Raw genomic sequence first — 23,171 nt, 5'->3', positions numbered from 1 at the left:
TAATATCAAGAATACATAAAGAACTAAAAAGAATTAAAATACAGCCAGGCAGCGGTGGCACACGCCTTTAATCCCAGCACTCAGGAAGCAGAGGCAGGTGGGTCTCTGTGAGTTCGAGGCCAGTCTGGTCTACAAAGTGAGTTCCAGGAGAGGCTCCAAAGCTACACAAAGAAACCCTGTCTCGAAATGCAAAACAAAACAAAACAAAAATTAAAATCCCAAACCAAATAATCCAGTCAATGAATTGACAAATGAATCAAATTGATTGTTCTCAAAAGGACAGAAGGTCAATAAAGATATGGAAAAGTATTCAATATATTAGCCATCAATGAAGTACAAATCAAAACTACATTTAGACTCAATCTTATCCCAGTCAAAATGGCTACTATCAAGACAACACGAGGGAGGAGGGCTGTTAAATGCTCGTTGTGTCTGTGGTACCCATGAACTCACTTCTCTGGTTACCTATATAACACCTGTACAAGGTTTAGACAGTAAATGTTTAGCATAAATGGGGAGGGGCCCCTGAGGCTTCATACCCACTCAAAGAGTAGTCAAGGGCTGCTGGGGGAGAAGCTACTCTCTTCAGCGATATAACCACTGGTGAGTTACTCATGTGGCAGTGGATAGCTGCATACCCATGCCCATGGTTTAGCCCAGCCAAAACTACTGAGTCACAAAGGAAAACCAAAATTCAAACAAATGTGAAACTGGGATGGAGACCTGGTGGGAGGAAGAGGAAAAGTTCATGGGGGTGGGAGGAAGATGATGGTGAATGTCACCAGAATGCATCATAGCCTGAATAAATTGTTAAAGAATAAACACAATTTAATGAAAGAAAATATGGGATGGGGCCATAGCTCCTTTGGTAAAAATGCCTGCTGCACAAGCGTGAGGACCTGGGTTCGATCCCCAGAACCCACATAAAAAAGTCAAGCATGGTTGTAATCACTCATGATCCCAGCACTGAGGGGAAAGGGGTGAGTGGATCCCAGGGATCACTTACCAGCCAGTCTATCCAGCTCAGTGAGTTGCAGCCTGGTGAAAGACCCAGTCTCAGATAAGAAAAGGAAAGGCTGGGTAGTACCTGAAGAAAGACGCTGGAGGTTTTTCTCTGATATCACATGTAAACACAGAGTGCTTGTGCACACACATACATATATGTACCCACATACACATCTGCACCACACACATATGCAGAGACAGACAGACAGAAAATAAGCAACAACTGTTGGCAAGGATGTAGAGGGAAAAGAAACTTTAACCATGACTGGAGGGGATGCAGATCAGAGCAGTGGTTATGGAAATCAGTTCCTAGGCTCCTCAGAAAAATCTAGAAACAGAACTGCTGTATGATCTCGTTATGCCACTGGTGGGAATATACAAGAGAGATAGTTGCACATTCACGTTTATTGTGACACCATTCACAATCACCAAATTATGGAATCAGCCTCGCTGTCCGTCAGCACATGAATGCATAAGGAAAACAAGACAGACTCAGACAGATAAATACCACATATTTTGTCTGATGTGTGAAAGTTAGATTATGGAAGTAAAGACATGAAAGTCGAAGGGAGACAGACTCCTGGGGGAAAGGAAGGAGACCAAGAAGGAAGTGGGGAGGGGCACAAGACAGGGAGCTGGCGAGGGATGATAGCAGTACAGGTATGGAAATGTCATGGGAGACCAGGAATTTTGTACAATTAAAACATGCTAATAAGAAAACAAAACTATGTAGCTCTAATTGAATACGCACTCTTACTTCTAGATTCTGAAAAAAAAAGGTATTTTTGTGCCTTTGGAACTTTGTCAAAATCCATTAGTGCTGCCCCCCATACACACACACACACACACACACACACACACACACACACACACACACACATACATATATATAACAAAATGTTTTATTTTTATTATTTTTAAATTGCTTGCAGATTAACTGGTTTCTACGTGGAATTTTCATGCCCATTTCATTTTGGTGGACTACCAAACATTCATGTTATATTTTTAGATTCTCCAGACTGGTCTGGCCAACATTTTGTTACTATTATTGTGGACTTGCCGCTCCTGTGTGGTCTCTATTATTACAGCTCTTTATGAGGAATCTTATATTGAACCTCCCAATCGTGTTCTCTTTCGAAATGGTTTTGGTTATTCTATGTATGTTAGTCTCTATGACCTCGTAATGCTTTAACCAGAACATAGAGGCTTAATGCAATAAACGTTACCTCACAACTTCACAATTCCTGTGAGTCAGGAACTTCCTACAGCTGAGTTCATCTTTTCTGGATAGATTTTTTTTTTTGGTTACTATAAGATGTTAGACAGAGCTACAGTTGTCTGAAGGCTCAACTGTGATAGAAATTCATTTCTAAATTTACCACAACGACTATTGGCCAGAGGCTTCAGTGTTCCATGCTTGGCTTCTCCATAAGGCTGTTTATAGAATAGCTCTAGCTTCTCTCTAAATGATTGGGGTGTGTGTGTGTGTGTGTGTGTGTGTGTGTGTGTGTGTGTATGTGTGTGTGTGTGTGTGTGTGTGTGTGTGTGTGTGTGTGTGAGAGAGAGAGAGAGAGAGAGAGAGAGAGAGAGAGAGAGTTTTATGTGTGTGTTATGACTTTAGGGAAATAAGAACAGATAAATATTTTTTACCCCAAATAGGATACCAGTGACAGACAAAGGGAACAGTTTGCTTGGTGAGCCAATATATTTACTGTTGCTATAGTGACATGGATGAGGGCTTACTCATAGAAATGTGGGTGACTTAAAAGCAGCAGCATCACCAAAAAGGCCATCCCAGTTCAGCATGGGTAGCATGTCACAAAAGGTCCATCCCTGGAACTCTGCACAACTTGCAGTCAGCTCCACTGGAGAGGCTCTTTCTTCCTGGCCTCAACCTCTCAGCAATTGCTTGGGATCACGTGACTTTGGGGAAAAGATTTGTGAGTCTTGCTTCACAGACTGCTTGAGCCTTGGAAGTTTCATTAGCTTCTTGGGTCTTTTGAACCCTCCTTTTACTTTATGCCTTCTAATTTGTATGCTTCTGTTTCTTTTTCTTGTCATGTTGTGTTGTAGAGCACCTCTATCACAGTATTTGATAAGAGTGATATGAGCATCTGACTGGCCTTAGGCCCTCAGCACCTTCCTCCTCTTGGTGTTTCATGTTGCTCCCTGGCAGTACAATGGCAGCCTTGGCAAGGACATCAAGCAGTTGGTGAATTACAAGGTGTTTCATGTTTTCCCATGTGCTTGAAGTGTACAAGAAGCTGGTGCAGATGCCCACAGTCCTATCTTTTGCTCTACATGCTTTGTAGGACTCTCTATAGCTGAAGAAACCAGTTTATGGGTTTTGGGGAATTACTCTGATGCTATGGTATCTGACCTATGGGACTTGAGCGACAGATCAAAAGCACATCTTCCTCTCTAAGACCTAGGCACACATGGCTATCTGTTTCAAATACCAAAATCATGTCATTGGAGATATTAAGTCCACTCGTTCAAATCTCTCAAACTATTGTAGCTTTTCTTATCCTTGTCCTGAGAAGAGTTTGGGTCAGGATAGACTTGAGAAGGACATCAAGCTGTGGCTTATGCAGTGTGTGCTTCATATCCCGAGGAGACTCCAACGTTTGCAGAACCAAGTCCATAGAGAGAAGCTGGCACTGCCACTCTCTTTCTTGAAGTTTTGTGGATAATAATGTGGATGAAGGGGACACAATCGATTTGGTGTCACAGCTTTCCATAACTGATCAATGAGCGGTCTTTCTAACTCATGTTCTAGAATCTTCATTATATTAGGTATGAAACTTTTTATGTCTATATCATGTCTATACAACAGACCTAAAATGGGTCAGAGTCATTTCTCACTACCTTCTGACCCCCATAATCCTTTTGCCCCTCCTCTGGGATGTTACCCAAGGCTTTAGGAGAGGAGATGACTTCTCATGGCTAACCTTGTTTGTTCTACAGTCTAGTCTTACTGGTCCTCAGCTACATTCTGGAATTTTTGCCTCTTCTTCTGGAAAGGAACCCAGCTTTCCAGCTCTTGAGTTCCATGGGTTCTTCTAATCTGGTCATCATCTCTTGGGTCCTCTGAGCCATCCAGGACCTTCTCTGGGTCATGAATAATGCTATAAAATAGCACCTCCTCTCCTTGCCCTTGAGGTGTGTGAGCTCTGGCCACAGTGCACTGGGTTATAGCTCCTCTATGCTCCTGAATTGTCCTCAGGTGTAACATGAATCTTAAAAGTTCTTATTAATAAAATCAAACCTGAGGCAGGTATTGGGGTGAAATACTGGAAGATCAGAGAGACAGAACAAGCCACATCTATCTCACCTCGTCGAATCCTCAGCTGGTCTTGTTTCCTCAGACTGGAAGCCTCTGAGTCCTCACCCAGAATGGGTCTCAGCTGAATTGTGTTGCTAGAAGCCTGAATGCTTAACCAGGCCAAATGCTTAACCAGCCAAAATGCCTCTAGTTTTTGGTCCTCATGCCTTATATATCTTTCTGCTTTCTGCCTCTCTCCCTGGGATTAAAGGCTTGCTTTCTGGGATTAAAGGCGTGAGTCACCATGCTTGGCTGTATCCTTGAACAGATGGATTTCTGCCTCTGGAATGCTAGGATTAAAGGCGTGTGCTACCACTGCCTAACTTCTATGTTTAATATTGTGGTTGTTCTGTCTCTGACCCCAGATAAGTTTATTAGCATGCACAATATTTTGGGGAACACAATACCACACTCAGGTCTTTAACAATATCTCAGGAAACATCGCAAGAGCCCATTGAGGATAAAACATTCTGGGTTCATATGCTTTGATGCAATGTTAATGGCGTTATTTTCCTAGGCTTCCTGCACAGCTCTAGAATTATCAGTTTCATTTTAAGTTCCTGCATTGTCATTTTAAGCATAGAAGACATAAGCCTATACATTTTAGTGTAGGTGTTCCTAGGCTAAGAAAGTTCAAAAGCACCCATCTGTATGTGGGAGAAGGACTCGACTAAGCATGGTGGGAGGACCATGCCTTTTGCTTTTTTTTTTTAACACAGTTAAATGTTTTCAGGTGACTGGGTCATGAGTTCCTCTCTCTTGAGTATTTGTTCAGATTCTTGTTCTGAAGCGTGAAAAAGAGCCTTCAGCTGATTAGAGAAAGAGAATGTCCAGGGATCTAGGGGCTATGACCTATCTTCTTGGTAACTTAGACCAAAGTGAGCATTGTTTTGCTATTATCCATGGTTTCCTTGTGACAATGGTTTGGATATGAAAATCTGAGCTTTTCAAAACCCTGTATTTTGATGCCAGGCACTGTGGAAAACCCTGAGTCCTACTATGTTGTCTTTTCCATTGAAATACACTGTTGGGGTGGCACAATGTATCCGTGAGCAGCTAAGAAAAGCTGTCTAGTGGATGTTCGATTCTGCAGCACTTCAAGAAGATTAATGTCTAGTGCATTTGACCAGTGCTAGGCAATGTGAGATCAAGCTTGGTCAGCTTAACCCATAGGAGCCGATCCTCTGACAGAGCAAAAGGCCTGTAGATTTAAGTTCATTCTTTCAGATCGCACATCTCTAGGGTAATCTGGGGCTGGCTGAGGTTGCAAGTAGCCTTTGGGGTGTGCCTGCTGTTGTGAGCCTCTGCTCACCTTCCAAGAAAGGCTCAGACACCCAGTAACCAGTGAAGACCACAGTTGGAGCAATATATTTTAATTTAGTGTGTGTGTGTGTGTGTGTGTGTGTGTGTGTGTGTGTGTATGTGTGTGTGATATGTTTGTGGGTGATCATATGCATGAGTGCATGAGCCTATGGAAACCTCAGAACAGCTTCCTATATTATCCTCAGGAACACCATCCATCCTCTTTGAGAAAGGGGTCTCTCATTGGCGTGGAGCTCACCAATTAGCTAGACTGGCTGGCCAGTGGGTGCCAGGGAGCTTCCCATCGCCATCTCCCTACAGCAGGGATTATAGGCTCACAGTACATTTTAGGTGGGCTCTGGGGTTCAAACTCAGATCTTCATGTTGTAAGGCATGCTCTTGGAACAAGATATTTGTTTCTAACATGTTATTGTTTAGAAGGACACACATGTTAAGATTTAGTTGCTCACTGTAATGTTTCTCTTTTTCACTTTCTTTTCATTTATTCTGTGTGTCTTTCATATCATGCATCTTGATCTCATTCATTTCCCTGTCCCTTCACATTTGCCCTCCACTCTTGTGCCCCCCCTAAAAAAATAAAAGAAAATTTAAGAGGAAAAAAGGAAAAAAAATTAAAATCTCATCATGGAAGCTGCAGTGTGACACAGTGAGTCATGCAGTAAACTCTTTTGTCTACATGTCTTTACTTGCAAGTATGTTCATTATAGAGTCATTGGTCTGGTTCGAGGCCTTTGGCTTCTGCTACACTATCGATGCTGGGCCCTCACTAGGACTCTTCTTGGATATCCTGTGGTTGCCCTGTGTTGTGGAGATCCTGCAGCTTTGGGTCTTCAGGTTAGGCCCCTTCACGTGCTCCAGCAGGTCATAGATGGGATGGATGTTGAGGCAGGCCAACTCATACCCCTGGTTCTGGGCCTGGGCAGCTGCAAGGTTGGTTAGCCCTTATGCTCACCACCAGGGTGAGCTCTCCAGCACAGCCGTGGCTAATTCACTCTTTGTGGCAATGAACAAGGGGTGGGGCTGGTTCTCCCGCCTTCAAGCCCTAAATTTTTAGGAAGTTTTCACTTAGCACTCTCACAACTGAGATATCTCAATACAAGTTTGAAGGAGAGTTTGACAAAACTCATTTGAGGGAAGTAAGGTAAGCATGTCCACCTTGGTCATAGAGACAACAAGCTGATTTCCTTGTCTGAAGTGAACTTTGTGTACTTGTAAATCTTTGCAGAAAATGAAATTTGTTACCTTATAGCACTGTGGGTGGGCATTGAGATAGGGTTACACTATGTATCCTTGGCTGTCCTGGAACTTGCTATGTAGACCAGGCTGACATCAAACTTACAGAGAATCATCTGCTTCTGCTTCCCAAGTACTGGAATTAAAGCCATGAGCTACCATGCTGTTCAAAATGAGAAGATAATTACTAAGAATTGGTGTTCTTCCTTTTCACCTCTATTGCTTGGCAAAATTCAACAACAATATTATATGGTCCTGGAATTTTCTTGAGAGTTTTATGTACTATTATGTCTCATTTTGGTCATTGTATAAACACCACATAATACACATAGGCAACTAAGATGGCTGTGAGTTTAACAGCGGATGTAGTCTTAGGAAATCATCATCACCTGTGCATCTGTAGTTGACCAAAATGTTACTAGGTTTATGACTCCGTGAACACTATCTCCTCAATAAATATTCTTCTAGTTTCATTCCTGCTCCTATGACAAATATATTGGTGAAATTATTAAGGCCACTCCACGTAGTTAAAAGGGAGGTTTATTTTGTGGGGTAACTTACAAGTGAAGGGATAGGCTACAGAGTCTGGGAAAGGTGTATCACAGTCCCGTGGTGTTCTCTGGAGAACTCTGCTCGGTCTACCTCCAGCGTCCGGGGTCCAGGAACCAAGAGAGCTAGCGCATCCAGATCTTGGGTGTTCAGAGTCCTCTCTCGGCCCCACCTTGTAGGCGTGACAATTACCGAAGCCTCAATGGGGGTTGGAACTTCCAGATCAAAGCTGGAATGGCTACCCACTACACAAATACTTTGACAAAAATGAGTTGTAGGGACAGAAGGTGTGTTTGGCTTATAATTCCAGGCCACAATCCATGATTTCAGGGAAGTCAAGGCAAGAACTCAAGCATGTAGTCACATCACACCCCTAGTCAAGAAAAAAGAGAGAATACACACCTTTGGTTGTTGGCTTGCTTGTTTTCAACTTTTTTACACAATTCAGGACCCCCTCCTTATAGAATGGTGCCTCTCACAGTGGGCTGGATCTTCCCATATTACTTAACAACTAAGAAAATGTCCCATAGACATGCCTACAGGTCAACCTGATCCAGATAATTCATCATTAAGAGTCTACTCCCGGGTGTTTCTAGGCTGTGTCAAGCTGACAGTTACAACTCACCAGCACAAACTGCCCGAGCTACTCAGACAATACATTTCTTCTGAGGAAGCAGAGCTAAGTTTATGTTTCTCATGGAAAATGATCATTTCTGTTTTCATGTTTATAGCCACAGTGTTGTTCAAAAATCTTCATATTGCCTTTTTAATATCTGAAGTATTTATATGATGTTTTCATTTTAATTTATTATGTTTTTCATTTTTACTTTTCTTTTGCTCTTGATCAGGTCTGGCTTCAGATTTATCAATTTTATTGACTTAAAAAACTTGATTTTATTGCTTTTCTCTATTGTTTCTCTGTTTTCAATTTTATTTATTCCCATTCTTAGAATTATTATTTCTTTCTTCCTGTTTGTTTTTCTCACTTCTCCCTTATCATAGAAAAAGAAAACTTATTACATAACATTATTATATAATGCAAGATTTATTGTTATAAATTTACTTTAAGAACTTACTTTCTGTGCATTCCATGTGGTGGTTTTATCTTTGTCTAGACAAAATTGGTTGCTGGTCTTCCCTGTGACTTTCTTCATGACTCAGGTTTTTTTAGAAATATCTTCATTCATTTCCAAGTCTGAAGAAAATTTTCAAATATTTTTTTCTATTACTGAATTTTATTTTAATTCTATCATGGTAAAGGAATATACTTCTTGAGTTAATTATCTCAATTTTTGTTTTTACTTTTTCCAGGGTTTTGGGAATGCCTTATTTCAACAAACACTCCATGCCCACTTGAAAAACTATATTCTCTTCTCATTGGGTGGGATGTTATATAAATGTCAATTGGATTATGTTCGTTAATAATGCTTAGGGCATCTCTCTACTGATTTTCTGTCTGCTTGTTCTATTAACTAATGAGAGAGCAGCTGAAGTCTTCAACTACAGTAAAAAATTCCTCTCTAGCAAATTCTGTTTTGTTTTTTTTAAATAAAATGTTCACTTCTTTAAGAATTTCATACATGCAAGCCAGGCGGTGGTGGTGCACGCCTTTAATCTCAGCACTCAGGAGGCAGAGCCAGGTGGATCTCTGTGAGTTCAAGGCCAGCCTGGGCTACCAAGTGAGTTCCAGGAAAGGTGCAAAGCTACACAGAGAAACCCTGTCTCGAAAAACCAAAAAAAAAAAAAAAAAAAAAAAGAATTTCATACATGCATGCAATGTATTTTGATCACATTCACTCCAGCTCCTCTCTTAATGCCTTGTAGATTCACATCATCCCTAACACTCCCTCCCACTTCATGTCATTTTTTTGACAACTCACTGAGTCACATTTGTGCTGCCCATGTGCTCATACATGTGGTCCACTCACTGGAGTGTGGGTGGATCTACCAGGAGCCACATCCCTGATGAAAACTGATACTGCTTCTCACAGACATCCTCAACTGTTAATAGCTCCTTAGCTGGAGTTGGTGGGTCATGTGCCCCTCCCCTCTTCCTGCTAAAATGTTGATGTTGTACATCATGCCTGTTGTGCTTCATGCTTCTGGCTTGATGTTGTACAGATCTGGTGTAGGAAACTGTATCTGCCATGGGTTTATGAGTACATCAGTCCTGTCATACACAGAAGACACAGTTTTGCCACTCTCTACCCTGCTTCTTATAATCCTTTGTCCCCCTCTTCTGCATGTCGGGGAAGATGGTATGCTATGGATGTCTCATTTGTGGTGACCTTATTCTTTGCACTTTGACCAGTTGGAAGTTTCTGCCTTCACTGCTGTCTATTGCATAAAGAAACTTCTCTAAGTCTGAGAACTGTACTAATCTATGGGTTCTTGGTCAGATTTATAGTACCAGGCATGTAGATGGGACCTTTCATCCAATCAAAAAGCAGTTGATTGCCTCCATTATATTCACACTGTTACATCCATGGGCATATACTGCCACATTGTCACTATTGTGGCTTCCAGGGTTCATAGCTGGGTATGACTGTTGATGACGTCCCTCCATGAAGCCCTCACAGTACATCCGAGGAGTACGAAAGCAATCCAGCAGGGAGGGGCTCGCTGGTCAGTACCAACCTGATCTCTCCATGTTCTATGACCAAAGTGTATGGTGTCTTGCTCGTATCTTCTTGATAGACCAGCCCTTTTTATCATCAGGTGTCTTTATTCCCTTGACAATTCCTTTTGGTCAGTCTACTATATAAACACAACTCTAGTTTTCTTCTAGTAATACTTTGCATATTTTCTGGTATCCAATTTTAGCCTAACTATACACATTGGCATTCTTTTAAATATCACATGCTCATACTTTTTACTCCATATTTATTTTCTCTAGATTTCATTTGAATTGTATAAATTATTTTTCTTAATTGTATTTATTTAACGGATAGATTTAAAATCTAACATGTTGTTTTCTATTTGTCATTTCTGATCCTTCTTCCAATTCTTTCCTTTTTTTTTTTTTAATTTATTTTGCAATACAATTCAGTTCTACATTTCAGCCACGGATTCCCTTGTTCTCCCCCCTCCCATCCCCCTCACCTTCCCCCCAACCCCCCCCCCATTCCCATCTCCTCCAAGGCAAAGCCTTCCCCACAGACTGAGGTCAACCTGGTAGACTCAGTCCAGGTAGGTCTAGGCCCCTCCTCCCAGGCCGAGCCAAACAATCCTGCATAGGCCCCAGGTTTCAAACAGCCAACTCATGCAATGAGCACAAGATCTGGTCCCACTGCCTGGATGCCTCCCAAACAGATCAAGCCAATCAACTGTCTCACCCATTCAGAGGGCCTGATCCAGTGGGGACCCCTCAGCCATTGGTTCATAGTTCATGTGTTTCCATTCATTTGGCTATTTGTCCCTGTGCTTTATCCAACCTTGGTCTCAACAATTCTCGCTCATATAAACCCTCCTCATTCTCGCTAATTGGACTCCCAGAGATCCACCCGGGGCCTAGTCATGGATCTCTGCATCCAGATCCCTCAGTAGTTGGATGAGGTTTCTAGCACAACAATTAGGGTGTTTGGCCATCCCATCACCAGAGTAGGTCAGTTCGGGCTGTCTCTCGACCATTGCCAGCAGTCTGTTGTGTGGGTATCTTTGTGGATTTCTGTGGGCCTCTCTAGCACTTTGCTTCTTCCTATTCTCATGTGGTCTTCATTTACCTTGGTCTCCTATTCCTTGTTCTCCCTCTCTGTTGTTGATCCAGCTGGGATCTCCCGCTCCCCCAAGCTCTCTTTCCCTCAACCCTCGCCTTTCATTACCCCCACTCATGTCCAGGCTGTTCATGTAGATCTCATTTCATTTCTCTGTCATTGGGCGATCCCTGTGTCTTTCTTGGGGTCCTGTTTTCCAGGTAGCCTCCCTGGTGATGTGAGTAGCAGACAAGTCATCCTTGTTTCATGTCTAGTATCCTGCTATGAGTGAGTACATACCATGTTTGTCTTCCTGAGTCTGGGTTACCTCACTCAGGATGATTTTTTCTAGATCCATCCATTTGTCTGCAAACCTCATGATGCCATTGTTTTTCTCTGCTGAGTAGTATTCCATTGTGTATATGTACCACATTTTGTTTATCCATTCTTCAGTTGAAGGGCATCTAGGTTGTTTCCATGTTCTGGCTATTACAAACAATGCTGATATGAACATAGCTGAACAAGTGCTCTTATGGTGTGGTTGAGCATTTCTTGGGTATATGCCCAAGAGTGGTATAGCTGGATCTTGGGGGAGATTGATTCCCAATTTTCTAAGAAAGCGCCATATTGATTTCCAAAGTGGTTGTACAAGCTTGCATTCCCACCAGCAGTGGAGGAGAGTTCCCCTAGCTCCACATCCTCTCCAGCATAAGGTGTCTTCAGTGTTTTTGATCTTAGCCATTCTGACAGGCGTAAGGTGGTATCTCAGAGTTGTTTTGATTTGCATTTCCCTGATGATTAGGGATGTTGAGCAGTTCCTTAAATGTCTTTCGGCCATTTGAGTTTCCTCTGTTGAGAATTCTCTGTTTAGTTCTATAGCCCATTTCTTAATTGGACTGTTGGGCATTTTGATGTCTAATTTCTTGAATTCCTTATATATTCTGGATATCAGTCCTCTGTCAGATGTGGGGTTGGTGAAGATCTTTTCCCATTCTGTAGGCTGTCGCTTTGCCTTGTTGACCGTATCCTTTGCTCTACAAAAGCTTCTCAGTTTCAAGAGGTCCCATTGATTGATTGTTTCTCTCAGAGTCTGTGCTACTGGTGTTCTATTTAGGAAGTAGTCTCCTATGCCAATGCGTTCAAGACTACTTCCTACTTTCTCTTCTAGCAGGTTCAGAGTAGCTGGATTTATGTTGAGGTCCTTGATCCACTTGGACTTAAGTTTTGTGCACGGTGATAGATATGGATCTATTTGCAGCCTTCTACATGTTGATATCCAGTTTTGCCAGCACCATTTGTTGAAGATGCTTTCTTTTTTCCATTGTGCACTTTTGGCTTCTTTGTCAAAAATTATATGTTCATAGGTGTGCGGATTAATGTCAGGGTCTTCAATTCGATTCCATTGGTCCACATGTCGGTTTTTATGCCAATACCAAGCTGTTTTTATTACTGTAGCTCTATAATAGAGCTTGAAGTCAGGGATCGTGATACCTCCAGAAGTTGTGTTATTGTACAGGATTCCTTTGGCTATCCTGGGTTTTTTGTTTTTCCATATGAAGTTGAGTATTATTTTTTCCAGGTCTGTGAAGAATTGTGTTGGTATTTTGATGGGGATTGCATTGAATCTGTAGATTGCTTTTGGTAAGATTGCCATTTTTACTATGTTAGTCCTGCCTATCCATGAGCATGGGAGATCTTTCCATTTTCTGACATCTTCTTCAATTTCTTTTTTCAGGGACTTAAAGTTCTTGTCATATAGGTCCTTCACTTGCTTGGTTAGTGTTACCCCAAGGTATTTTATGTCATTTGTGGCTATAGTAAAGGGTGATGTATCTCTGATTTCCTTCTCCGCTTCTTTGTCCATTGTATATAGGAGGGCTACTGATTTTTTTGAGTTGATCTTGTATCCTGCTATGTTGCTGAAGGTGTTTATAAGCTGTATCAGTTCCTTGGTGGAATCTTTGGGGTCGCTCAAGTATACTATCATGTCATCTGCAAATAGGGAAAGCTTGACTTCTTCCTTTCCAATTTGTATCCCCTTAATCTCCTTATGTTGTCTTATTGCTCTGGCTAGAACTTCAAGTACTATATTGAATAAGTATGGGGAGAGTGGACAGCCTTGCCTCGTTCCTGATTTTAGTGGAATTGCTTTGAGTTTCTCTCCATTTAATTTGATGTTGGCTGTTGGCTTGCTGTAAATTGCCTTTATTATGTTTAGGTATGTTCCCTGTATTCCTGATCGCTCCAATACCTTTATCATGAAGGGGTGTTGGATTTTGTCAAATGCCTTTTCTGCATCCAGTGAGATGATCATATGGTTTTTTTCTTTGAGTTTGTTTATATGGTGTATTACATTGACGGACTTTTGTATGTTGAACCACCCTTGCATCCCTGGAATGAATCCTACTTGATCATGGTGGATAATTGTTTTGATGTGTTCTTGGAGTCTGTTTGCCAGTATTTTATTGAGTATTTTTGCATCAATGTTCATGAGGGAGATCGGTCTGTAGTTCTCTTTCTTTGTTGTATCCTTGTTTGGTTTAGGAATTAGGGTAATTGTAGCCTCGTAGAAGGAGTTTGGTAATGTTCCTTCTGTTTCTATTGTGTGGAACAATTTAGAGAGTATTGGTATTAACTCTTCTTTGAAGATCTGGTAGAATTCTGCGCTGAAACCATCTGGTCCTGGGCTTTTTTTGGTTGGGAGACTTTTAATGACTGTTTCTATTTCGTTAGGGGTTATTGGACTATTTAAATAGTTTATCTGGTCTTGATTTAACTTAGGTATGTGGTACCTATCCAGAAAGTTATCCATTTCTTTCAGGTTTTCCAGTTTTGTCGAATAGAGGTTTTTGAAGTATGACCTGATGATTCTCTGGATTTCCTCAATGTCTGTTGTTATGTCCCCCTTTTCATTTCTGATTTTGTTGATTTGGATGCTCTCTCTCTGTCTTTTGGTTAGTTTGGATAAGGGCTTGTCTATCTTGTTGATTTTCTCAAAGAACCAACTCTTTGTTTCATTAATTTTTTTGTATTGTTCTCTTTGTTTCTATTTTATTGATTTCAGCTCTCACTTTGATAATTTCCTGGCGTCTATTTTTCCTGGGAGACTGTGCTTCTTCTTGTTCTAGAGCTTTCAGGTATACTGTTAAGTCTCTAGTGTGAGATTTCTCCAACTTATTTATGTGGGCATTTAGTGCTATGAATTTCCCTCTTAGTACTGCTTTCATAGTGTCCCATAAATTTGGATATGTGGTGTCTTCATTTTCATTGATCTCTAGGAAGTCTTTAATTTCTTTCTTTATTTCTTCCTTAACCCATTGGTGATTCAGTTGGGTATTATTCAGTTTCCATGAGATTGCAGGTTTTCTGTAGTTTGTGTTGTTGTTGAAATCCAACTTTAGACCATGGTGGTCTGATAGAACACAGGAGGTTATTCCAATTGTTTTGTATCTGTTTAGATTTGTTTTGTGGCCAAGTATGTGGTCAATTTTAGAGAAGGTTCCATGGGGTGCTGAGAAGAAGGTATATTCTTTTTTGTTAGGATGGAATGTTCTGTAGATATCGATTAAGTCCATTTGAGTCATGACATCAGTTAAGTCCTTTATTTCTCTGTTAAGTTTCAATTTGGGAGATCTGTCCAGTGGTGAAAGTGGGGTGTTGAGGTCTCCCACTATTAATGTGTGGGGTTTTATATGTGATTTAAGCTTTAGTAATGTTTCTTTTACATATGTGGGTGCCCTTGTGTTTGGGGCATAAATATTCAGAATTGAGACTTCATCTTGGTGGATCTTTCCTGTGATGAGTATGTAATGCCCTTCTTGATCTCTTTTGATTGATTTTAGTTTGAAGTCTATTTTGCTGGATATCAGGATGGCTACACCCTCTTGTTTCTTAAGACCGTTTGATTGGAAAGTCTTTTCCCAGCCTTTTAGTTTTAGGTAGTGTCTATCTTTGAATTTGAGATGTGTTTCTTGTATGCAGCAGAAAGATGGGTCCTGCTTTCGTATCCATTCTGTAAGCCTATGTCTTATTATAGGTGAATTAAGTCCATTGATATTGAGGGAAATTAATGACCAGTGATTGTTCATTCCTGTTATTTTTGGTGGTGATGTGTGGGTACTTCTATACGTTGGGGTTTACTGCTGTGGCTTTATCTGTTGCCTGTGTTTTCGAGGGTGTATCTGACTTCCTTAGGTTGGAATTTTCCTTCTAGTGCTTTCTGTAGGGCTGGGTTTGTGGATAAGTATTGTTTAAATCTGGCTTTGTCATGGAATGTCTTGTTCACTCCATCTATGGTGATTGAAAGTTTTTCTGGGTATATTAGTCTAGGCTGACATCCATGGTCTCTTAGTGTCTGCATTACATCTGTCCAGGTTCTTCTGGCTTTCAAAGTCTCCATTGAGAAATCGGGTGTTATTCTGATGGGTTTGCCTTTATATGTCACTTGGCCTTTTTCCTTTGCTGCTCTTAATATTCTTTCTTTATTCTGTACGTTTAGTTGTTTAACTATTATGTGGCGAGGGGACTTTTTTTGGGGGTCTAGTCTGTTTGGTGTTCTATAAGCTTCTTGTATCTTCATAGGCATTTCCTTCTTTAAGTTGGGAAAGTTTTCTTCTATGATCTTGTTGAATATATTTTCTGTGCCCTTGAGTTGGTATTCTTCTCCTTCTTCGACCCTTATTATTCTTAGGTTTGGTCTTTTCATGGTGTCCCAAATTTCTTGGACATTTTGGTTCATGACTTTGTTGGCTTTAGTGTTTTCTTTGACTGATGAATGTATTTCTTCTACTGTATCTTCAACGCTAGAGATCCTCTCTTCCATCTCTTGCATTCTGTTGATTATACTTGCATCTGAAGTTCCCAATTGTTTTCTCAGATTTTCTATTTCCAGCATTCCCTCTGTTTGTGTCTTCTTCATTTTTTCTATTTCCCTTTTCAGGTCTTGGACTGTTTCCTTCATTTGTTTCATTGATTTTTCTTGATTTTCTCTCAGTATTTTATTGTTTTCTTCCAGGACTTTATTGATTTCTTCTAATTTGTTTGCCCTTTCCTCTAGTTGTTTACAGCGTTCTTCACATTTTTTTGTCTTTTCCTCTACACAAGCCTCTAGCTTCTTCATGATGTCATTCATAAGGCTGTTTTCTTCTGCTTCTTCCAATTTCTGATGTTCAGGTCTAGGTGTTGGAGGAGGGCTAGGGCCTGGTGATGCTGTATTGCTATTCATTTTGTTGTATATGTTTCTGCCTTGACGTCTGCCCATCTCCTTGTGGTTCGTTCTTGGCCTTATCCGCACACTTGGTTCAGACAGACCAGTGTTCCAAAAGGGAAGTCAGTGTTCCAAAAGGGAAGTCCGGAGCAAGATGGGAGCTGGGGGCCGGCCTCTAAGTCTCAGGAAGAGGCTTGGGGCTCAGGCGGATGGGCGTGGGGGCAGGGCGTGGAGACTGCAGGGTCTGCCAGGGGTCTTGGAGAAGGGGATCCTTCCCGGTGGGGCTAGCAGGGAACCTGCCCGGTGGCCAGAACCTGGGGCCGAGTTGGGCAGGTCTTCCCTGGAGTGGCTGGTGCCCAGGGATGGGGTCTGGGGCAAGGACGGGCACTCACCAGTGTTGTAAAAGGGAAGTCTGGAGCAAGATGGGAGCTGGGGGCCGGCCTCTAAGTCTCAGGAAGAGGCTTGGGGCTCAGGCGGATGGGCGTGGGGGCAGGGCATGGAGACTGCAGGGTCTGCCAGGGGTCTTGGAGAAGGGGATCCTTCCCGGTGGGGCTAGCAGGGAACCTGCCCGGTGGCCAGAACCTGGGGCCGAGTTGGGCAGGTCTTCCCTGGAGTGGCTGGTGCCCAGGGATGGGGTCTGGGGCAAGGACGGGTACTCACCAGTCCAATTCTTTCCTTTTTTAAGACAGGGTCTCATGTAGCCCAGGATGGCCTCCAACTTGATAGGGGGACAAGGATGACCTTGAATTTCTAATCTTCATGACTTCATTTCCCACATGATGAAATTACAAATAGATGCCTCTATTCCCAGTTTCTGTGGTGCTGAAGAGCGGACCCAGGACTTAATACAACAAATGAATTATATTCCCAGACCCTCTTTCTTTCACTTTTGTACATGAAAAAAATGGGGGCTTGTTTTTAGTTAACAAACATTTCATGTGGTTCCATTAGCTATGTGTCTTTGCTTTATTATATCCTATGGTTATTCTGTGATTTGCAACATGCATCTTTAGCTTATCACATTTTGCCTTCAAAAATATTGCACTGGTTCATGTGTAAGTGAGAATCTTAGACTTCCCTTTCTTTTGTTCCATGTTTTAAGCTCTGTCGTGTGTGTGTGTGTGTGTGTGTGTGTGTGTGTGTGTGTGTGTGTGTGTGTGAAGGGCCTCAAGTGTCTTCCTCTATCACTCTCTGCCTATTCCTGTGAGGCAGGAGATTGCTCTGAACCCAGAGCTCATGCTGTCTGGCTACAAGAGTCTTCCTGTCTCTGCTCTCCTCGGTCCTGGAGTTACAGGTATGAGTGGGCCACCTGCTTTTTCACTAGGTGTCAGGATCTGAGCTCTGGTCCTCAGTTTTACAGCAAGCATCCTTAACTGCTAAACAAATGCCTCCAGCCCTGCCTTCTTCTTCTTCTTCTTCTTCTTCTTCTTCTTCTTCTTCTTCTTCTTCTTCTTCTTCTTCTTCTTCTTCTTCTTCTTTTTAAGAAAATCACTTTCGTAAACAATCTTTTAAATTAAATAAGTAAATTGTATTTCATACTTACATTTGTGTTTGCTATTTTCAATACTCCACACCCCTTTACATGTATTTAACTTTCATCTGCTGTCATTTCTCTTCTTGGCATTTTTTTTTTTTTTTTTTTTTTTTTTTTGGCTTTTCGAGACAGGGTTTCTCTGTGTAGCTTTGCGCCTTTCCTAGAACTCACTTGGTAGCCCAGGCTGGCCTCAAACTCACAGAGATCCGCCTGGCTCTGCCTCCCGAGTGCTGGGATTAAAGGCGTGCGCCACCACCGCCCGGCTTCTTCTTGGCATTTTTTAAAAATCATTTTTCTCCTGCCATACACGAGCCACATGTTCCTTCTTGCTAATAAGACTACTAATTTTTAACTAGGTGCCAGAAACATTGTTGAGTACTGGATTTTGTTGTTTTCCTTTTAAAATGATCTCTTTTATTTGGGCAGGATATTGTTACTTGTGGACCAGTTTGACCATTTCAAGGCCCATTTTCCTGGGTCAGTTTAGCATAATCTCCATCAAAATATGTCCCTTTTGATGCCTCTACTAACCCCTCTGCATAATTTACAGTCTCCCACTCCTGTTAGTGAGGACTGAAGTGATTCCCATCTCGGTGTGAGTTCCTTGACCTTTTCTTGACTTACAGCAGCTGATAATTGTTTAGTCTTTTGGCATTTTATCCGACACACCTTGTGTGTAGTTTTTAGCCAAGACTCCAGAGAACTCCTACGCCATTTTCTAGAACTTTTTCCGCATAACTCTCCTCTCCATTGCTCTGCCTCATGAGTTCTTACCACTCCAGTCTCCACGGACTCGGATACCTGCCTCTCAAGTTGAGTATGTGGGGGCTGCTTGGCTTCCTCTCCCCCATAGGCCGGGAATTGCTTCCTTGAAGAAGTCCAGGCTGATGATAGCTAGTGTTCACTTGGTTTGTTCCCCTCTGCTCAGGGATTAGTCCTGGAAATGCTATTTCCTACAAGCTTTTCTCACTGCTGATACCAAGGGCTCCTCTGGATTCTGTTCCTTCTTCATAGCCAAGGTGGGAATTACTGTTTGGATGCCCACCTTCCACTCTCCTAGCCGTATTTCCCAGTTACTCCGAGCCTGATCTTCCCTGACAGTGTTTCTTGTGTCCTTCATTTCTCATGGATACTCGTATTAATCAACTAGGTTGCGTTTCCTGATTGATTATTAGTGAGAATAAGTTTTCCTTTATATTTTTGAGTGTAAACCCCCATGCTCAGACCCTTTAGTAATGGTGTCTTGGTCTTCATTTCACTTCGTCTGCTCCGGGATGTATTTAAAGTATGAAACCACATCAGCTATAGTGTGTTTATTGTGTTCCCTGCTAGTTGGACTTCACTATACTTCAATGCTTTGTTTTTCCTAGGAGTTTCCTATGTTCCCTTTGATTGGCTGCACTTCTTTTTAATTCCCTTCCTGTGCTAGCTGGTTTTATATCAACTTGACCCAAACTGTAGTTATTTTGGGAGAGGGAACCTCAATTGAGAAAAATGACCCCACTAAATTCGTCTGTGTACAAGCCTGTGATGCATTTTCCTGATTGATGTTTGATGTGGGAGGAGCTAGCTCAGTGTGAGAGGTGTCACTCCTGGGCTGGTGGTCCTGGGTGCTGTAGGAAAGCAGGCTGAACAAGGAATGATAGCTCCGTAAGTAGCACTCCTCCATGCCCTATGCTTCAGTTCCTGCCTCCAGGCTCCTGCCCCTGCCTGATTTCCTTTGATGATGTGATGGACTGTGATGTGGAACTGCAAGTGAAATAAACCTTTCCTCCCCAAGTTGCTTTTGGTCAAGGTCTTTTGTCACAGCAGTAGAACCACTAACCAAAACATTTTCTCTATGCATTGTATTCCTAGCTTAGGGGTCTGTGGTGTGTGTGTGTGTGTGTGTGTGTGTGTGTGTGTGTGTGTGTGTGTGTTTAGTTTTAAATTGTCTATGTGGCTGCAGACTTGAAAAAACCCAGTCAATATTTCTACCCTCAACACAAGTTGAACCTTTCAACTCTGAACTATTAAGCCTGAATGATTAGGGTTCAGCCCTCTATCGACTGTTTGATTATTCATCTTGTTTTTGTAAATCCCAAATTAGGTATTTTCATGCTTATTATCATAATATATGTCATTTGTTTGTGTTCTGTTCAACAATAAGTTTCGGATATCACCCTTTCCTTCCAGATTTACCTCCTTTCTTTAATTTTTCTCTCTGTGGGATCTCATGTGTCTTTCGGTCTTCATCCCTTTGAATACCTCTATATTTCTCCCTTACATTTTTGTCACAGCTTACACTTGGCAATTATTTTCGATTGCAAAAACTAGTTCTGGGCTGGCAATTTTTTTCTTGGTATTTTAAAGACATGATCCATTATACTCTGGCCTCAACACTGCTATGGTGGTTTGCTGCCCAAACCATTGTGGTTTCTTTGCCTTCTAAGGTTTCTCTGACTTTGGAATTTGACATTTTTCACCATGATGTGCCTAATTAGTGCATATTTTTATTTATCATGCCAAAGCATTGTGCTTTTTAAAATATATCAAGTCAAACTTACCTTCGAGGCTGAACAGATTTACTTACTGCATAGGGGTTTCCCTGTTCTTCCCATCCCACACTATTGAATATTTACTGATGGTTTGTCCCAAACTATTGAGTATTTACTGATGGTTTACCCCAAACTATTGAGCATTTACTGATGGTTTACCCCAAACTATTGAGCATTTACTGATGGTTTACCCCAAACTATTGAGCATTTACTGATGGTTTACCCCACACTATTGAGCATTTCCTGATGGTTTATCACTTTAGCCTGTATTTTTCATCTTCTCATATTTCTGTCTTTTGTCACTCACTGTATTCTACTTTGAGTTGAGCTTTTGGTCCTTTTATTAAAGTCTCTTGAAGCTTCTGGTTCATTTATTCTCTTCCCTCTATTTCTAACACATTCCCACAGAATTTTTTCTTTCAAAGTCTGCATTTTAAATTTCTATTTGGCTCTATTTCAATCCTACATATTCTGGGGAGAGTCGAATGAGGTAAATGGGGGTAGATATGATCTTATTTCATTGTACATGGGTATGAAATTCTCAAGAATAAAGAGAACATTTTAAATCTTGCATGTTCTGATTAATTATGCTGTCTTTACATCATAAAATTTATGTCATACTTTAAAGATCTCAGTTCTTCCTATACAATCATGTTCTTCCAGGTTATCTTCTACAGTATCCGTTCCTGGTGCTTAATCTTCCTGTTAGCTGTGTCTGCCAGTTCTCACTTGTGGTAGAACATTTCCACTTGTATTTTGCTCTTGTTTACTGTGAGCCCATCCTGACTGGGCTATTTCTCTACTCTAAAAGCCAATGGCAGATCATACCATGGGAGCATCTCTCCAAAGAAAATTAACAGCTATGTCTATCAGCAATCCCTAGGGTTTCAGTAAACAGAAAGCTCCTTTTATATTAATATAAATTGACTACCTTAAAATTTCCAGACAACAGAGTTATTATACATTTGAACTTCAGACCATGCAATATGGTGTCTCAGGGTTTCTGTTTCCCAAAGAATATTTTCCTTTATCACTCAGAGCATGGGCATAGGCAAACAACCCTCTTCATGGCTGCCTTGTGCTCAAAGGTTCCTCCTGTCTCCCATAACCCTTCTTCACTGAGTATGTGAATTTGCTGGTCTTGTCTTCACATAGATCCTAGTTCCAAAACCCTGCTCTATATGGATGTGAGGTTGCCAAGACAACCTCTCCTCAACTCCACCCCATTTAGAGAATCCAAAACTCCGAATTATTCCCCCCTGGGTCCTAGTTTCCTCTTTCATTTTCTCCCCATTTCTTTCTTGAAAAAATAAACAAGAAATAAAGAAACAAAATGGGTTTAGTTTGAGGCAATAACTGTTTCTAGATTATCCTGGAAGGAAGAGCCCCACATTCCCCAATCCATATATCTCAACTCTACTTTCTTAATGAACCATGTACATAATTAGACAAGAGCAGAGAATGTCCCTTTATTTCAATTGGACCACTTCTATCTTTGTGTGTACCAAACTTTGTTCTCTTCATTGACTTGGATTTAACTTTTTTTTAATACAAACTGTTTTGGCTGTGGGAATTAAAAACAAAGTTTTAAACACACACAGATGGGGTGATCATTCCAAGGACACAGGGAGGAGATCGACTCACAAGTGGCCTGTGATCAGCCACTGAGTCCATTGCAGAGGCAGGAAGGACCCTGGGAAGCAGGAGCGTTCACTGTAGCTCACATATTCAGGGAAGGTGCCCAGAAGTGAAAGAACAAAACAAGAAGAAAAGAGGCAGCAGGCAAAGACACTCCCCAAAGAAACGAAATCCACTAACAAGATCTGCTGCGGTGTGCTTTTTCCAGGTCTACACCGGCTGGACTGGAGCACTCAACCCTGTCCTTTGCAGTCTGTCTTCAGGCTCTAATTGAACCCCAGATTGCATCCAGGTCAAGAAATCTTTGAGTTCTCTCAGGGAGAGGTTTTTCTTCACTCTCTTGGGGTCACCTAGACAAGGTGTGTATGTGAGGACGACTTAATGGTAGCCCTGGTTTCTGTTTCAGAACCACTCTTCTTCCCCTCACCGAGAAGTGCTTCAGTATTGGACAGGCTTCCAGCATCTGTGTCTTGTAGTCGTTTCCTCTGAACTGAAACATTCCCTCTTGGAGACAAAGGCAGAAAGGAAACGATTGAGTCCCCAAATGGACTGCAGAGCTGACAGGTGTCCAGCAAGGCTCTTGCCAGTGGTTGGGCTTCGTCTCTCTGTTCATTCGACACTATTCTCCTTCAGATTGGCTTTTCCTGCTCTAGAGGCACACGGCTTAAGATGGCTGCCACACAAGTCACCTGTTCCATTTCACCCCATCCCAGGGACCAGCTTAGCTGAAAAAAAATTACCTCTTGGTCTCCTATCTCAACTCCTGCAGGAGATGATCTGATTGGCTCTCTGGGTCACATGTCTGTAGTAGTGGTTCTCTCATCTACGAATAAGGGAAGCAGGACCACACAATACGAACACAGTTCCTAGGTCACGCTCATATCAGGCAGTGATCAAAAACCAAGGAGACTGCGGGTTGAGAAGTACCTGTCTACATAGCTACAACATTCCTAAGCAGGAGTGTTAGGCAGGATTTCACTTCTTACAGGATGATTTGAAGGAGAGCAACAGTGAAGAGAGGAGTTTGGAAGGCTGTTGTGTGGCTTTTCCTGGGGCAACCTGAACATGTTTGCGACCCGAGATAGCGCATCAATGACAGGCAAAGAAGCAGTTCCACTCATGTGGAGCT

General features: G+C 41.8%; 1 long non-coding RNA gene across 4 annotated transcripts in view; it reads right to left on the bottom strand.

Annotated features, from left to right (window-relative positions):
- Nucleotides 1–7,408: 7,408 nt before the first annotated feature.
- LOC128123177 (uncharacterized) overlaps nucleotides 7,409–23,171 on the bottom strand; it is a 286,853-nt gene continuing 271,090 nt past the window's right edge. For all 4 annotated transcript variants that reach the window (XR_008222589.1, XR_008222587.1, XR_008222590.1 and 1 more), the window contains one exon: nucleotides 7,409–7,808. This is a non-coding gene — a long non-coding RNA (uncharacterized LOC128123177). The remainder of the gene's footprint in view (nucleotides 7,809–23,171) is intronic.

The sequence above is a fragment of the Peromyscus californicus genome, unplaced genomic scaffold (assembly GCF_007827085.1).
Source record: "Peromyscus californicus insignis strain IS unplaced genomic scaffold, ASM782708v3 Scaffold_11__1_contigs__length_118956290, whole genome shotgun sequence".
Lineage (NCBI taxonomy): Eukaryota > Metazoa > Chordata > Mammalia > Rodentia > Cricetidae > Peromyscus > Peromyscus californicus.
Note: the sequence above shows the minus strand (reverse complement) of the source record. Positions and strands in the feature narration are given on the sequence as shown.